Here is a 9,472-nt window from a genome sequence, read left to right as displayed (position 1 = left end):
CTTCTGACCATTGTTTTCAAGACCGTAGTAGAATATTTTATCAAGAATATCAACAGAAGAGCAAGTGAAAGAAGCTCAAGTCCCAACAACAAGTGGTTGGAAATAGGAGGTTCACACGAGGGTAAGGTTGCCTGTGGCAGAGGGGGAGTAGGGTTATACACCAGGGCCCGTATGCATGAACTAGAAGTAAGAAACACTGGAAGTAGCCCAGCAAACATTGCACCCTCGGATCGCATGCGTAAAACACTCGGCACGGATTTCTGCACTCGAATCGAGCGCGTCACGCATGCACAAAATCGAACACGGATTTCTGCACTCGAGTCGAGTGCGTATCGCATACGTGAATGCGACATGCTTTCATGCGTGAAAACGCATGCGATACGCATACGATTTTGTAACTCGTCTCGCATGCGATACGCATGCTATTTGCATTTGACCTTGGACCTCCATATTAGGTCCAAGATTTGACGTCATTACTTTTGGCGAGCTCTATTTGCGTTTGACGTCATGCCTGAGTTATGAACTCGTCAGCCCTTTTTGGAAGATAATAATAGTCTAGTTTAGTTTTCGTGTAAGAACAAGTGGTTAAATTTATTCTTACATTAATTTAAGATGAAATTATGTCACTTAAAGGATAAATCAAATAGTTAATGCATTATTTTATTTTTTGTTTCCAATCCAACGATCGAGCTGCAGTTGGTGCGGGTTACTTTTCGTTGCTGCTGATGTGTATGTTCGTTTGCCAGCAACGTTTACACTAGCGACCAGACGAATTTTGAGCAAACCGACTATCAAGGTACATCTGATCACAAATATTGTAGTTTCTATCTGTTCTTATGTGTGTTTAAAAGACATGGGATTTTGTGGGTGGGGAAATTTATACTATGAATCATTGAGTGTTACAATATAATCTGTCAACAGTCGACCATTTGGTTTGGCCCGTTTGCAAAATGACAAAAAACCCTAGTTTGGATGAAAGCTCTTGCAATGAACCATCAGGTGTGTCAAAAATGAATAAGGCCTGCATGTGATATGCGTATGTTTTCTCGAATGAATGACTGACTTTGTTTGCAATCTTGGGGAGGAACAAATTTTAGTTCTTAAAATTGTTTGATTTGCAATTGCACATGCATTGTACATGCACTTATGTAGTGTTTTTGGACCTCACTGTTGCCTCTTTATTATTCATGTACACAGTGTATGTGTTTTGTGCTGTGTGTGCAGTTTAAATTTCAAAGATCACTCTGGCTTTCTGTTACTTTTTTGTGTAAAAATGTGTGTATCTGATGGTTTTGGGGGTTTTATGTTCTAATTTGAACACTTCTGAAGAACGGCATATATATATATATATATATATATAGGTATATGTGTACTTAGGTTTTTTGTTGCCTCTATAATCTATTCCATGCTTTAAACATACAGACTCATAATGTGGCTTGTGTGTGTGTTTTATGTGATGTTAGTAAGTTGTGGAATTATCTGAGTAATTCTGAGTTACATATAAAATAAGTAACAGTGTGGCCACTTATGTTTCCAGTACACAGCGGCTGACCATTCGGACCATGTTTCCTATTGGGAATTGATCTTGGCTGTTTCTGTTCTGCAAAGGTATGATTAAGGCTTCCTTTGATGATGAATGTTTTTGTGTGTGTTTCTGTGTATGTGTCACTGTGGGTGGGTGGGTGTGTGTGTGTGTGAATGAAACTTCAGTAATTTATGCTTTCACTTTTCAGAGTTACATGACATACAAGCCAAAATATGATATATTTTGCTGAAATTTGAATCAATGAATGTCTTTGTAGTCAGTAATTTTCAGGGTTGAAGTTCTGACTCAAAATGACTGTGATTGATAAACTCCATATCAGAAATGTTAGTTAGGACAATTTAAACTCAGTTTAACTGAATTCATGCAGGGAGAGGATTGTTATCACGAAGGTTACCAGTATACCAGGTTTATGATTTTTCAAAGTGCACAATCTCTTTTTCAGTGGACCCATTGAACTTCAAGTCCTCCATTTACAATGGTCCAGTGCTGTGTTTATCTGCTAACCTGGTCATACCAATGCGTTGTGAACAGGTAAGTAATGCTTTTGCTTGCTTTTTTCTCTTTGGTTTCATTTTCTTATGCAGTTGTCCCTACTTCAGTACCTGTGTTTTTGGACTGAACATGTAGAGCTCAGAAGTCTCTATGTCATGCTTAAACCACAGGCTAATCCTTTGACTTGCGCACGCATGTGACTGTGTTTAATGGTGATGTCTGTAGGTATCTGTATCTAAGTGAGTAGTTATGATTTTGAATGAGTAACAGTGTGTCTGTTTATGATTGCAGTACACACGTTATGGCCAACCATCCTGATGATGTTTCCCTGTGGAGAGATCTTTTCTGTTTCTGTTCCGCAAAAGGGTTGACTGCGGCTTTCACTTATGGTATGTTTGATTTTGTTTTGTTTTTCTCAGCTATTCAGGCTTTCAGCAGGATAGTCAGACTTGAGAGTTACAGGCCTAAGAAGATTTTCAATCTTGACTGTAAATATTATCTTGATTCCTGGTTAGTGTTGTGGTTGTGCACCAATGTTATTCGACAAAAAGCTTTGGCATTTCAAATATTGGATGCCTTTTTTTGTTGTTTTATGAACCTAAACTGTGCTCTGAGTTTGACAGTATTTTCAGCCTCCGTCATAATAGGTCAGGTATGCAGACTCCAGGCCTGCATGTTCAATGTCCATAGTTTTGACCCCATGGAATTTCTGTAGATATACAAAATTGCGGTACTACTTCTCTCCGAAAACCCCCGAAAACCTCATCAGAAATAAGAACATTTGTCCTTAGATCGTGTTTTGTTACATAATGTTTGCAATCATGACTTATATTTGCAACTTTCACAGTTCATGGCTTTATTTTCGTGTTTGTGCGAGGATTTACGAAGGAGCGAAAGCACTAATCACATGACCTCATCAGTACTTGTGCTTTCGAGTAACAATAGTTACCTTGCTCCCTTGCATTGAAATTGTTGCATCGATTTCGTCGATAATCCGGCTCTCAACACAAATATAAGGGTGCATGTAGCACGAATCAGGCTTACTTTTTACAGGCATGTCCAATACTTCACTTTGAAGATAGATTTAGTTAGTCTAGATGGGGTTTTCAGGGGTTTTCGGAGACAAGTAGTACCCCAACATTGTTTTCTGGCCATAACATATTGACCCACATATATTTTGAATTCATGCAGGTTTAACTGGCTGATTAACCTCTGTGTCTGGGATGAACACGGCTCTGAAATGCACTTTAGATTTATCCGTGAATTTACATGTAAAAAAGACCAACTGATGTAAAAGGATATTATTTATTGACAATGTTCTTTTTGAGTCACTTGAGAAAAAGTGACTCTATGTAATCGGTCAGTGTTAGTCTGTCCGGCCGGCCGGCCGGCCGTCCGGCCGTAGACACCACCTTAACGTTGGACTTTTCTCGGAAACTATCAAAGCGATCGGGCTCATATTTTGTTTAGTCGTGACCTCCAATGACCTCTACACTTTAACGATGGTTTCGTTGACCTTTGACCTTTTTCAAGGTCACAGGTCATCGTCAAAGAAAAAATTAGACATTTTATATCTTTGACAAAGTTCATCGGATGTGATTGAAACTTTGTAGGATTATTCTTTACATCAAAGTATTTACATCTGTAGCCTTTTACGAACGTTATCAGAAAAACAAGGGAGATAACTAGCCTTTTCTGTTCGGCAACACACAACTTAACGTTGGGCTTTTCTCGGAAACTATAAAAGTGACCGGGCTCAAATTTTATGTGAACGTGACTCCCAGTGACCTCTACACTTTGACGTCTGCTTTGGTGACCTTTGACCTTTTTCAAGGTCACAGGTATGTCTTGAAGGAAAAAAATTGAAATATCATATCTCTGAAACTATTCATCGGATTTGATTCAAACTTTATAGGATTATTCTTTACATCAAATTATTTACATCTGTATTGTGTTGTGAATAGCAATTTCTTCCTGTCCATCTGATGCCTCATATAATATTCAGAACTGCGAAAGTGACTCGATCGAGCGTTTGCTCTTCTTGTCTTTTGTGTAGCTTATCAAGGTGCTGCTAATCGATGCTGTCAACACAAATGAGAGACACTGAAACAAGGAAAGTCAGACTCAGAGCCCTGGCAGCCACATACGTTCCATGTGTTCCCTTGCTGTAGAGTTTCACAAATCAATCTCAAATAATATTACTGGTGAGTGTTTGTGTTTTACACTTGTTTCGTTTGTGGGTACAATGGAACCTACCTTTCAAAAGATCTTGACTATTAACACAAAAATATACTGAAAGCAGATCACGTCCTATGAGAGAAACCATCTTTAAATGGAATTGTTTTCAGACATAATTACATTGTGAACTGAAAACGTGGAAAGCTAGTTTCTTCAATACAAGGTTCCACTGTACAATTAGCTGCCTGTAAGATAAGTTTCACAGTATTTTCCTGTACTGTCAAGATGTTTTGGCATGATCAGTCACAAATAACACTCTTGGAAAGCACTTTGTGTCATCATTCCTGGTTTAAATGTTTGTGTTATGGAAGTTTTCTGAATTATGTGTCCCTGATTTTTATATTTAGTCAAGTTTTGACTAAATATTTTAACATCGAGGGGGAATCGAAACGAGGGTCGTGGTGTATGTGCGTGTGTGCGTGCGTGCGTGCGTGCGTGTGTGCGTGTGTGTGTGTAGAGCGATTCAGACTAAACTACTGGACCGATCTTTATGAAATTTGACATGAGAGTTCCTGGGTATGAAATCCCCGAACGTTTTTTTCATTTGTGTCATCATTCCTGGTTTAAATGTTTGTGTTATGGAAGTTTTCTGAATTATGTGTCCCTGATTTTTATCTTATGTTGTAATACAGGCTTTGTGTTTTTATTCATGTGTGTGTTACTTTGTATGTGAAGGAAGCTTTGAAGAATCAGCTAATATTGAGCTCCTTATTTTCTATTTCTTATCAAATAACCAAAGGGGAGTAATCGCTCAATGCATACGACATGTGTAATAGAGTAAGCGAGAGTTGTACGGAACCTTTTCTCCTGGCACCTGAGAGAATAACAAGCATTGAAATGAACATTGAATTTGTTCTGATTAAAACCAGTCTTGATCTAAGGACTAAGTCCGGTCGAGAATAAAAGCTGGTTCTTGTATATGACTGTGTACGTAGGTGTTAGATGGAGTGCCTTGGAGAATGATGAGCATATGAGCTTGCGGTGATCATCCTTTTTGACTCACATGCGAAGCAAAAGTGAGTCTATGTACTCACCCGAGTCGTCCGTCCGTCCGTCCGTCCGTCCGTCCGGACGTCCGTCCGGCCGTCCGGACGTCCGTCCGGCCGTCCGGAAAACTTTAACGTTGGATATTTCTTGGACACTATTCAGTCTATTAGTACCAAATTTGGCAAGATGGTGTATGATGACAAGGCCCCAAAAAACATACATAGCATCTTGACCTTGCTTCAAGGTCAAGGTCGCAGGGGCCATAAATGTTGTCTAAAAAACAGCTATTTTTCACATTTTTCACATTTTCTCTGAAGTTTTTGAGATTGAATACCTCACCTATATATGATATATAGGGCAAAGTAAGCCCCATCTTTTGATACCAGTTTGGTTTACCTTGCTTCAAGGTCAAGGTCACAGGGGCTCTTCAAAGTTGGATTGTATACATATTTTGAAGTGACCTTGACCCTGAACTATGGAAGATAACTGTTTCAAACTTAAAAATTATGTGGGGCACATGTTATGCTTTCATCATGAGACACATTTGGTCACATATGATCAAGGTCAAGGTCTCTTTGACCCTTATGAAATGTGACCAAAATAAGGTAGTGAACCACTAAAAGTGACCATATCTCATGGTAAAAAGAGCCAATAAGCACCATTGTACTTCCTATGTCTTGAATTAACAGCTTTGTGTTGCATGACCTTGGATGACCTTGACCTTGGGTCAAGGTCACATGTATTTTGGTAGGAAAAATGTGTAAAGCAGTTCTTAGTGTATGATGTCATTGCTAGGTTTAGGTCAAGCATGTGAGTCGTATGGGCTTTGCCCTTCTTGTTTGAGGATGAAAGTCGCTTGTTCATTTCAATGGTTGTTATTCTCTCAGGTGCCAGGAGAAAAGGTTCCGTACAACTCTCGCTTACTCTATTACACATGTCGTATGCATTGAGCGATTACTTCCCTTTGGTTATTTGATATCTTAACATCGCTCTGCCTCATTCTGTTTGACTTTCTATTTCTTATTTTCTGCCTTTCATGGCACTTTTTCAGTACCATGAGGATGAGTGTAAATAAATTAAAAACATGTACCTATAGTATAAATAAGGGGAGAACTGAAGGAAAATGGCTGTCGTGTGTTCAGGTGGCTTCAGACTATGTACACTAACTAATGATTTGATAAATTGTTGTCAGTTTCAGGGAAACTCTGTTGGACCTGGGCTGCAGAGGAGAGGTAGCAAATGCAGCCAAGCAGATCGAGTCTCATCTTTTGAAGGAAGGGAAGGCGCATCACTTGTTTATGCCTGGTGATGGATGACCGAGGACGTCAGCACGGCACTGGGAGTCCTTACAAAACACATTGCCTTTCGCTGCATATATGTTCAGAGATAGCCGAAAAGTCGCAGCATTGTGAATACAAATTGTATTTTGAGTGTTGATAATTATCACTAATTGATGGGGCGGGAATGTAGCTCAGTCGGTAGCGCGCTGGATTTGTATCCAGTTGGCCGCTGTCAGCGTGAGTTCGTCCACACGTTCGGCGAGAGGTTTATTTCTCAGAGTTACCTTTGTGTGCAGACTCTCCTCGGTGTCCGAACACCCCCGTGTGTACACGCAAGCACAAGACCAAGTGCGCACGAAAAAGATCCTGTAATCCATGTCAGAGTTCGGTGGGTTATAGAAACACGAAAATACCCAGCATGCTTCCTCCGAAAGCGGCGTATGGCTGCCTAAATGGCGGGGTAAAAACGGTCACACACGTAAAAGCCGTGGGAGTTTCAGCCCATGAACGAACAAACAAAATCACTAATTGATCAGCATTACATGGTTTTGTATTTTAAAACAAATGTGACTATTTCTTTAATACGCAAAGGGTTTCTTATTATATTTGTCCAAATCAAAAATGTTAAATGTGTCAAAATGCCATCAAGTTCAAAATGTAAAGCCTAGGTAGAATATGATTCATAATTTTAGTTGAAACTAAGTAAGTGTATCTTCTTCTTCTGCGTTCGTGGGCTGAAACTGCTACGTACACTCGTGTTTTTTGCACGAGTGGAATTTTACGTGTATGACCGTTTTTTACCCCGCCATTTAGGCAGCCACTTGGTCTTGTGCTTGCGTGTACACACGGGGGTGTTCGGACACCGAGGAGAGTCTGCACACAAAGTTGACTCTGATAAATAAATCTCTCGCCGAACGTGGGGACAAACTCAAGCTGACAGCGGCCAACTGGATACAAATCCAGCGCGCTACCGACTGAGCTACATCCCCGCCCCAGTAAGTGTATCTAAATTTAATTACGCATTTTCACTAAGATTGTGAATGTTTATAAAAATTGAAAATTGTTGAATAACAGAATATTTTGATGAAACAATTTGTTTTTGAGTTTCTGCTTGCATGGTTTGAGTGAGTGTTGTTGTCAGAGTGCCTGAAAATATGAGCAGCTAAAAACCTGCTTTATAAAGAGCATAAACAATCCGGAATACGAATGGAATACGCATGCGATACGCATGCGGTAGATCTGCGTTAGAGGTGCGTGTCACGCTCGATATACGAGCAAAAAACGCATGCGTATCGCACGAAACAAAAGTTACAGAATCGTATGCGTATCGCATGCGTTTCACGCATGCGATACGCACGCTTTCACGCATGCGATACGCATGCGATACGCATGCATAATGTTTGTTGGGTAGAGGCCTCTTTTCGAAGTGGGAACTCCCGAAGTCAACTTTCTAACCGTGTTCACAATGCATGAACTGACTTGAACGCCAAAGTAGTGACAGCGAGAGTATTAAGGTCAAGGTCGGGGAAATTGGGGGAATCCCTACTAATACGCATGCGCACGTTTCTATCAACATGGCAGTCAACGAAAATGGCAAGGCACGTGTGCCGCTCAAAAAGAAAGTAGACACAGAGGGGCGTTCTGCGCCTTTTTCAGATGGTGAAATTGCTGTACTCTTGACAGAAGTGTTTTACGAAAGAACGGTTATTCTGTCCAAATTTCAGAACAGTCTACCTGTTAAACATAAAGACGCTGTCTGGTCCAACATTGCCAAAGAAGTGTCGCTCTCACTCTCTCTCTCTCTCTCTCTCTCTCTCTCTCTCTCTCTCTCTCTCTCTCTCTCTCTCTCTCTCTCTCTTACGACACACTCACACACAGACAAACGTACACTCATGCACATACTGACACTATGACACAAGTGACACTGACGGCACACATAAACACACACACACACTGCACACACACTCACGCACGCGCTCGCGCGCACACATATACACACACACACGCACCCATACACGCACGCACACAGTCACAAACAAATAACCACACACTCACTCTCTCTGACTTTCTCTCATTCTCTCTCAATCTACACTCATACACACACTGAAACTATGATGACACAAGTGACACGTCACACACACACATATGACACCCACACTGTGACACACACATACACACACACACACACACACACACACACACACACACACATACTCACCGTAGTGACACACATATACACACGCGCGTACAGTTGAAAGTCAAGACATGATATGATTTTTTCAAAGCATAGGAAGGTTTCTTTTGCAAATGAATAAAATTAACACAGAGGCAAAACCCGGTTTTTGCAGCCGGAATGCAATTGCGGAGGCTTAAAAAGGAAAAGATTAATAAAAAATATATAGCTCCCGGCGGAACTTGAACCCGGAGCAAATGAACGAGAGTCCGGAACCGTTACCACTGCACTATGTTACTCGTGTAGAATAGAGGCATGATGAAAAAAGGCATTCTGAGTTATTCAGTCGTGCTGGTTTGAAAGCTCGCCACCTTCGCCGAATGACTCGAGCACGTTTTTTTCGGTCAGTAACTGATCGAACTGTCGCTTTTGAGTCACTCTGTTTTAAGCATTTCACCTAAATTAAACAAGAATGTCACAGTCCGTGTCTGTGGTGCAAGGTAGGAGACCGTCTCATTGTAGCCAAGTTACGACAGTTGCTCGATTGACGCATTTCACGTCTTCGATATTGTGTCTGAGATCATTTCCCAATGAGCTGCCTTTAAAAACGGAATGTCCTGCAATTGTAGTATGCGCTGGAGGTTTCTTTTGGATGGGTAAGTACTCTTGAGATGCGATATCGTCGTATAATTATGTCAAGCGAGAGGCCCTTGACATTGGAAGTGGGAACTTCGAAAGCAAAGTTGCCAGCTACTC

The 9,472-nt window shown here is 40.8% G+C and overlaps 1 long non-coding RNA gene across 1 annotated transcript; it reads left to right on the top strand.

Moving 5' to 3' along the window:
• Nucleotides 1-569: 569 nt before the first annotated feature.
• Nucleotides 570-7,948, top strand: LOC138950938 (uncharacterized). Its single transcript, XR_011450873.1, has 6 exons — nucleotides 570-796; nucleotides 1,538-1,608; nucleotides 1,989-2,077; nucleotides 2,330-2,427; nucleotides 4,095-4,242; nucleotides 6,456-7,948. It is a non-coding gene; the product is annotated as an uncharacterized lncRNA (long non-coding RNA).
• The last annotated feature ends 1,524 nt before the right edge of the window (nucleotides 7,949-9,472 follow it).

The sequence above is a fragment of the Littorina saxatilis genome, linkage group LG16 (assembly GCF_037325665.1).
Source record: "Littorina saxatilis isolate snail1 linkage group LG16, US_GU_Lsax_2.0, whole genome shotgun sequence".
Classification (NCBI taxonomy): domain Eukaryota; kingdom Metazoa; phylum Mollusca; class Gastropoda; order Littorinimorpha; family Littorinidae; genus Littorina; species Littorina saxatilis.
Note: the sequence above shows the minus strand (reverse complement) of the source record. Positions and strands in the feature narration are given on the sequence as shown.